At 38.0% G+C, this 9289-nt stretch overlaps 1 pseudogene; it reads left to right on the forward strand.

The window, feature by feature from the left end:
• The first annotated feature begins 5794 nt into the window (after nt 1-5794).
• On the forward strand, nt 5795-6261 carry LOC137772042 (large ribosomal subunit protein uL23 pseudogene; annotated as a pseudogene).
• Nucleotides 6262-9289: the final 3028 nt, after the last annotated feature.

The following is a 9289-nucleotide window of genomic DNA, read 5'->3' on the forward strand; positions in this document are numbered from 1 at the left end:
GGGTAGCCCAAAGAGGGCACAGTGGTATTACTAGGCCAAAGAGAACAGGATGGGAGTTCAAGGCTACCATTAAGGCTGGAATTGCAGGGCAGGACACCAGAGAGGAACAAAGAAGAAGCTCTAGATAGCTGCATAGGAATCTCCTTGGGTTTTTGGTTGAAAACCTGCACAAGCCAGCGTAAGACCACATGAGGTGGAGCAAAGAAAAATGCTCGCGAAATAACAGATACTGGGAAGCTGTGAGCTGTGTGGAGATTCCAGAGCTTACATGGGACTGGGAGACATTAAAGTTCCACTAAACCAGAGTGAAAAAAGCTCGTGACCAAGTTTGGCATTCAGAAAAGACACCAGAAAGGCAAAGCCTTAGTATTAGGGCTAATCTAACCCTAGAGAAAAGGCTGCTTTAGACATACACTAATACAGATTAAAAACAAGATTCAAAGGATTGATTTGATGCACAAGTAAATTAACTGTCTACAGAACAAAATTCAATTTTTTTTACTGAGGTAAAATTGATATATAACATTATATAAATTTTAGGTGTACAACATTATAAATTGATATTTGTATACACTGCAAAGTGATCACCACTAGTTACCATCTAGTTACCATCCATTACCACACAGTTGATCCCCTTCACCCATCTCATCCTCTCCCCACTTCCCTTCCTCTCTGGTAACCACCAATATTTTCTCTGTATCTATGAGTTTGTTTTTGTTCTGTTTGTTCATTTGTTTTTTAGATTCCACACATAAGTAAAATCATATGGTATCTGTCTTTCTCCCCCTGAGTTATTTCACTCAGCATAGTACCCTCAAGGTCCATCCATGTTGTCGCAAGTGGCAAGATTTCATTCTTTTTATGGCTGTATAGTATCGCACTGTGTATATATCTTTATCCATTCATCCAATCATAGACACTTAGGTTGTTTACATATCTTGGCTATTGTAAATAATGCCACAATGAACACAGGGGTGTATTTATCTTTTTAAATTTGTGTTTCTGTATTCTTTAGATAAATACCCAGAAGTGGAATTGTTGGATCTCATGTCAGTTCTCTTTTTAATTTTTTGAGGAACCTCCATACTGGTTTCCATAGCAGCTGCACCAATTTACATCCCCACCAACAGGGCTCCCTTTTCGCCACATCCTCTCCGATACTTATTATTTCTTGTCTTTTTGATAGTAGTCATTCTCTGATAATAGTCATTCTCTTTGTGGTTTTGATTTGCATTTCTCTGATAATTAGTGATGTTGAACATCTTTTCATGTGCCTGTTGGCCATCCGTATGTCTTCTTTGGAAAAATGTCTATTCAGGTCTTCTGCACATTTTTCAATTGAGTTGTTTGTTTTTGTTGTTGTTGAGTTGTGTGAGTTCTTTATACATTTTGGATATTAACTCTGTATCAGATATATGATTTGCAAATATCTTCTCCCATTCAGTAGGTTGCATTTTCATTCTGTTGATGATTTCCTCTGCTGTGCCGCAGCTCAATTTTTTTAAAAAGAAAATAAAATCAAGAAGTTTTATAGCATGGGATCCACAATGTTCAGCATGCAATCTAAAATTACTAGGCACTCAAAGATTCAGGAAAAGGTGACCCATAATTAGAAGAAAAATCAGTCAATAGAGACCCAGAAATGACTTTTTTTTTTAAAGCTATTATGAATATGTTTAAGGATTTAAAGGAAACCATGAACATAATAAGGGGACAAACAAGAAATACCACTAAAGAAATATAACCTGTAAAGCAGAACAAAACAGAAATTCTGGAACTAAAAAATACGATACCTGAAGTGAAAAATTAACTAGATGGGTTTAACATCAAGTTAGACACTACAAAAAAAAAGGCCAGTGAACTTAAAGACAGGGCAAAATAAATCTTCCAAATTGTAGCACAGAGAGAAAAAGGCAGAGTCCAACATATTATATGTCTAATTAGAACTTCAGAAAGAAAGAAGAGAAAAATTAGGATATTTGAAGTACTTTTTAAAATAATGGTCAATTTTTTTTACAGATTTGTTGAAAACAATAAGCCCAAAGATCAAAAAGTTAATTGAACCCAAGCAGGATAAATATAAAGAAAAACACACTTAGACCTGTCATGATGATACTGACAGCCAGAGATGAACAGAAAATCTTTGGAACAGCCAGAGGGGGTTTGGAGAAAAAACACATTTCATTCAGGGGAACAGAAAAAGAATGAATGCAAACTTCTTGTAGAAAAATAATGCAAATAAGAAGAAAATGGAACAACTTCCTTAAAGTGCTTAAAGAAAATAAAATCAAAACTGTGGACTGAGAATTTTAAATCCAGCAGAAATAGCTTCAAATATAAAGGTGAAAGAAGGATATTTCAGTTAAACAAAAACTCAGAGATTTGTCATCAGCAGACTTAAAATACAAGAAATGTTGAAGGAAAATGATGGCAGAAGGAAATGCAGACCTACAAAGGAATGAAGAGTGCCAAAAAAGATGGGTAACCATAAAAGACTTTTTTCTTCATTATATAGTTTTTACGGGATAATTGGTAATCATATATCACTGGTGGGAGTATTAAATTGTACAACCACTTTGGAAAAAGTTTTGGCAGTTTCTTATAAAGCTAAACAAACACCTATTTTATGACCTAGCAGTGCCACTCTTAAGTATAGTTTAAAATACATGTCCACAAAAAGACTTATACACAAATATTCATAGCAGTTTTAGTCACGATAGCTAAAAACTGGAAACAGGTAGTGTGAGGACATTGTCCCTGAAATGGGGTGGGCTGGTGTAGGGTGTCAGAGCCTGGACAGAATGAGGAGACTCGGTCAGCATAGGGGTTTAAAACCCAGGCAGAGTGGGGAGGGTGTCCTTATAGAGAAGCAGCCCAGTGTGGAGTTTCAGAGCCCAAGCCAGGTGTGTCAGAGGTCCCAAGACCACCCCCAAGTTCAATGATTAACTAGCAGGACTTAGCACACAGTCATACTCATGGCTATGATTTATTACAGCAAAATGATGCAAACCAAAATCAGCAAAGAGAAAGGCATACGGGGCAAAGTTCAAAGGAAACCAGGCACAAACTTCTAAGAGTTTTCTCTCAGTGGAATCACAGGGAACATGCTTAGTTCCTCCAGCAACAAACTGTGACAACATGTGTGAAATGTTATCTATCAGGAAACTCATAAGATTCAGAACCCAAGGTTTTTATCAAACGTTGGTGACAAAGGTACTCCATGCCTGTATGTACAAAAATTCCAGATTCCCACAAGGAAAGCAAGTTGTTAAGGATAAACCACATTATTTATACAAAGAGTTTGGGCACAGTGAACCATTCTTATCAGTATGGGGAAGGTGGGAACCTTCCTGAAATCCAAGGTACCAGGTGCCAGCCAAGGACCAAACTTGTATATAATCCCTTCTAGCAATAGCAGCCTCAGGCCTTCTATATTAACTCTTCTGCACATCAGGTGACAAGGGTATCCTTGAGGAGGGGTGGCTCAAAGCAGGTTTTCAAAGCCAAAGAAGGTTGAGGAGAGTGTCCACACAGGGGGCAGTGATGGTACTAGCCTGGTACTGGGAGTCAGAGTCAAAACTGGGTGAAAAATGCCTCCATATAGGGCAACCTGGTGCAAGGTGTTGGAGTCAAATGGGATAAGGTGGGCATCTACACAGGAGAGAGAAGGGTGCAGCAATAAGGGATTGGTTACAAACTGGTAGATTGATAAAAAGTAAGTAACAATATTAGGATAATAGTGGCCTGGATTTTCTTACCATCATTAGAGTTAAAAACATGTGAAGGGAGAAAAGTAGACTGAAACTTGTGATGTTGGGGGTATTGAAATTGGAGGTATCTGTCTGAAATCATGGTTTTCAATAGATAGATAGATGGAAGTAGGAATGAATATAAATGTAAATGAGTGTGTCTACAAAGACATTGGAGAAATGGCTAATTACAGGGTTAACTACAGGCATGGAAAAATACAAGATGAGTCTGGAGCATCTTGTACAAGAAACAAGGAAGTGCTCAAAGAATGATAGGGACATATCAAAGGGACAAGAGCCAGCTTGAAGAGGCTCCAGTGGCCAAATTGGGTATAATTTGAGTTGCAAAATAAATAATGATATATTTTTTAAAATATTTATTCATTTATTTATTTTGGTCACGCTGGGTCTTAGTTGCGGCAGGTGGTTTCCTTAGTTGTGGCACTCAGGCTCTTTAGTGTGGCATGTGAACTGTTAGTTGTGGTATGCATGTGGGATCTAGTTCCCTGACCAGGGATGGAACCCGGGCCCCTTGCATTGGGAGTGTGGAGTCTTAACCACCGTGCCACCAGGGCGGTCCCCAAAATAAATAATGATATTAACAGACTATAACTCATTGGATAAAATATGAAATCATGAATTTATGTTGATAAAAAATCAATGAATAAATTTAAAGTTTGATGAAAATAGAATATTTACACAGTTTTGAAATATCTATCATAAAAATATTGATTAATTACAAAACGAAAAAGAGTAACTTTATATCTCACTCAAATGATTCAAGAAAAAAATTCTTTGTACTACTGGCAACAATTCTGAAAGAAATAAATACACAAATCACAGTTATAGTCGGAGATTTTACCACTTATCTCTCAGTGATTAACAGAACAAGTAGTTATTCTGTATTCTGATTGTGATATTGGTTATGTGCATCTGTATATTTGCTAATATTCAGAGAACAGTACTGTAAAAAATCAGTTATACTGTATGATAATTTTTATTTTTTCATTAATTTTTATTGGAATATAGTTGCTTTACAACGTTGTGTTAGTGTACGATAATTTTTAAATAAAATAGTAAATAATAATAATATCTACATATATAGTTGGTGAGGAAAAATCTTAAATTTTCTATGGCTGGACAATCAAACTAAGACAGAAAGAAAAAAAACAAATGACATGACCCCTTTATGGTGGGCCTTTTCCAATGTGCACTGTGCATCTACATTATACATTACCCAGACCTTCTCAAAGCAGGAGGATGAAATCAAACTTTGAGAAAAAGCTGGTCCCGTTCTTCAGATGCCAGCATTGTAATTCTATGATTAATATTTCTTTTTCATCTCATACAAAGGGTCACATTGACCAAGGGCTTGTTCTGTACATGCATAACTGACTAAAAACAAAAAACAAAAAAACTGATGAACTGTGTGCACAATGCTAACCTTTCAATATGATACATTAATTCTTTGTCTCAAAAATGTATAAAACTGCATCTCTAACTCCTGATCAATGGAGCAGTTCTCAGAGTTTCTGAGAATCTGTTTCCCAAGTTATAATCCTCAGTTTGTCTTGAATAATATTCTCTTTTCTTTCTTCTTAGCTTGATTGTTATTTGATTTTTCACTGACATAGTAGAGAGAGTGGCAAAGTAAATCCATAAAGTAACTTTACACCTTAAGGAACTTGAAAAAGGAGCAAACTAAAACAATAGCTAGCAGTAGGAAGGGAGTAATAAAGAACAGAATGGAGACAAATACAATATAGAATGGAAAAACAATAATCAATAAAACCAAGAGCTTGTTCTTAAAAAAAAAAATTGACAAATATTTAGCTAGATTGACTAAGATACAAAGCAAGAAAAATTAAAGTATTAAAATCAGAAAAGAAATTGTTACCAAAGTTCGTGTGCCTGATGCACAGTGAGGCCAAATAAACTGAAACATCGGAGTTTGAAGCAGAGAAAGGTTTATTGAAGTAGGACATTTCTACAGATTTTACAGAAATGAAAAGAATTATAAGAGAATACTGTGGCTTTTCACAAAGATGGTGCTGAAAGCGAAGAAGGAAGCCCCTGCCCCTCCCAAAGCTGAAGCCAAAGCAAAGGCTTTGAAGGCCAAGAACGCAGTGCTGAAAGTCATCCACAGCCACACAAAAAAGATCCGGACATCACTCACCTTCCAACCGCCCAAAACACTGTGGCTCAGAAGGCAGCCCAAATGTCCTCAGAAGAGTGCCCCTAGGAGAAACAAACTTGGCCACTATGGCATTATCAAGTTCCCCCTCACTACCAAGTCAGCCATGAAGAAAACAGAAGACAACAACATGCTGGTGTTCATTGTGGATATCAAGGCCAACAAGCACCAGATCAGACAGGCTGTGAAGAAGCTCTATGACATTGACGTGGCCAAGGTGAACACCCTGATAAGGCCTGATGGAGAGAAGAAGCATATGTTCAACTGGCTCCTGATGACAGTGCTTTGGAAGTTGCCAACAAAATTGGGATTATCTAAACTGAGTCCAGTTGGTAATTTTAAATATAAAAGTTTTCACTAAAAAAAGAAGAGGATACTATGATGAACAAACAGTTCGCTTCAGGGAGAGGAACTGGGTGGCAGGGAAACAGTGAGATTCTACTTTTGGAATTTTGTCCCAAATGCATGAATAATATATTTAACCAATAACAGCAATAAACATATGAGCACAAGAATAGATAAAAATGAAAATAATTTATTAAAGTATAAATTATTTTTACTGTATTTTCTAAAGTTTTTGCAACAGGCTTGTGTTACCTTCATGATTGGAATAAAAACAAAGAAGATTTTTTAAATGTTTGTAATGTTAGTATGCGTACAATTTTTATTGTGTTTCTTTAATATCATATCAAGTCTTACCTCTTCTTTGACTAGAGGAATTTAGTGAAAACAGCATCTTCTCCTTGGCTGTGAGCAGGAACCGGAACCCCTAAGTTTTGTACTTCCAGGTGAGGAGACCTCAGCCTGAACTAGGAATGGAAACAGTTTAGAAACAGATAAAGAAGAGTAGTTTCTTAGGGAGCCAAAGAAAGATGTTGTCCTAGAAATAGGTTGGAATGTGGTGGCTGGACTCAGGCATTTAGAACTAATTTTTAAGTCCCAGTGTTCAGGCAGCTGTCAGACAAGGCAGGCCAGAAGCCAATGGAAACCAGCTGGTAAAGCTGGAAAAAAGAAGCAGGCTATGTATGTGGGGTAGGCAGGGTCGGCACCTTCACATACTGGCACAGCAGCGAGTTCTGTCCCCAAACTGAGTGGGAAAAGAGCTGGGCTCCAGTCAAGAACAACCAGCCAGGTCAGACTCTCTGGATTGACATCACTCTTGTGCCAAAAGAACGCAGGCATCTCAAACTGCCTTTTCATTTGTGCTGGATGGAGAGAGTGTTGGCAAGAGTCCGAATGGTTCAAGGCTTTGAGGTTTGGCCCTCTGGCCCGTTTCTCTCAGTGCTGCTATTTGTCCAGGCCAGTACAGAATCCTGGTCTCTAAAGAGTCAAGATTATCTGAACAAGTCAGAATAGAAGAACTTTTAAAAATGAACACTTTTATTTTTAAAAATTATTTTTTCCATGGGCCATGTCATCACTTATCATTATATTATAATAGCACATTTGTATAGATTTTTTGTTTTGTATTACTCCCCAATTGGAATGTAAGCTCCTTGAGGACAGGGGACTTTTTCTGCTTCATTCACTGCTGTCTTCTCAAAGCTCAGAAAGGTGCCTGGCACAAACAGTTGCTCAGAAGATTTTAGTTGAGTTACAAAAAATAATCACTGCCAAAAAAATGTTACAAAAAGTTCAAATAGTAAAGTTCAAAAAGTAAAATTTGAGTCTTTGTCCATATCTCTATCTAATTCTACTCCCCCAAGATAACCATTATAACATTTTTGTGTATACAATATTAATCCTAGAACAATCTGTCTTTTTATTTCTGTTTATCTTAAGCAGACCACAATGCCTGGCATAGAAGAAAGTACTTGATACAACTACTTGAAAATTCATTGAATGAGTTGTAAGCAGTCTTGGAGTTGGGGTGGAGTGGCTAAAAAAAGGGTTGGCTGCTATAGGCTATTTCCTTGAACAAGTTAGGGTGAGTTCCTTGAGTTAAGCATCTGTATACCACACGTATCGAGGAGAGTGCCTGAACAGGACCAATTATTCATTAAGCACTTAGTCTATGACCCAACCATATAATGAGAAGAAAGGTTTGATTCTCCAGCCTGCTGCACTACTTCTGGCTTCCTTGAGTAAGACTCCTTGCCCTGTTAAACTAGCTCAGTGCCATTCTACCTGAGCATGCTGGCCCCAGGGCAGAACTCACATCTCAAAGGGCTCTCCATGCCTTTTGGCTGCTGGCAAGACAGAATGAGAAGAATCTCCCATAGGCCAACAGACACAGACACCCACGCTCATGCCCAGCATGTCTGCATGGAATGATGCCCAGTTAGAACCTCTGAGAGACAGACATCTGTCAGCATCTCTTTGTGAGGGTGTCTCGGGATTTGTCTGAGTGCCAGCTTCTCTATAGAAAAGGCAGTCAAAGCCGGAAAAAGCCAGCCATTCAGTCACACTGAAAATACAATATTGAAGCATTAAGCTGGAATGTGACGATTTACAGCTGTCACACCACACTCTCTAAGTGAAATCACATTTTGTGCCAGACTTCCAAAGACATAATCACATGAAAACTATTTTTATTCCCTTGATGCATGGTTAAAAATAGTTTACCACAAATGTAAGAAAATCTACTATGGGATCTCTGTTGAGAAGCATAAATACAGGGAGCAAAGTGGCTGTTTTCTGTTTTACTTCAGGAAACATTTAGTTATAAATAGAGTGATGCACTAAGCATAGAAGAAGAGTGACTTAGGGTGGATTCCTTGCTAGTCAGTAACTTTATTGAATCAACAAAACTAAATCAACAAAACTAAATTTCCTAGAAGCCACCTTAATGATAGAAAAATCTTCTTAGTAGGCCTTTCAGGGTCCAATTCATCTTCGTTTTCTTCTTGACTTCTGCTTATTTCCTTACCAGATCTTTCACCTTCCAGAAGTTAAGTAAAATATTCCAATCTCTCACTGTACTTACTGCTGGGTTCTTATCAGTGTGTGTGTGGTGGGGAGCTGGGGCAGGGGCGGGGAGTTGGTTGGAGAGACGGCCTGCATTCTCAGTACCCAAAACATTTAAAGTTGCCACACATTTCCTCAGGCCTCTGCACCGGCTGGTTCCTTGGTTTGAGAGGCTCTTTTCCAAATCTTTGAGCAGCTGCCTCCTCATCATTCAGGTTTCAGTCAAGTGTCAGTCCTTCCTGACTATCCTATTTAATATTGCCCTCCTCCCATGACTCTGTCTCATGACATTTAGTCTTATTTTCCTCACACTACAGCATCTGAAATTTTACTTACTGGATTATTGTCTGTCTCCCTAGATAAGACCTAAGCACCATGAAAGCAAATACCCTGTCTGCCTTGGTTACCACAGTACTCCAGCACCTTGAATAGTTCCTGG

The sequence above is a fragment of the Eschrichtius robustus genome, chromosome 11 (assembly GCF_028021215.1).
Source record: "Eschrichtius robustus isolate mEscRob2 chromosome 11, mEscRob2.pri, whole genome shotgun sequence".
NCBI classification, from domain to species: Eukaryota; Metazoa; Chordata; class Mammalia; order Artiodactyla; family Eschrichtiidae; genus Eschrichtius; species Eschrichtius robustus.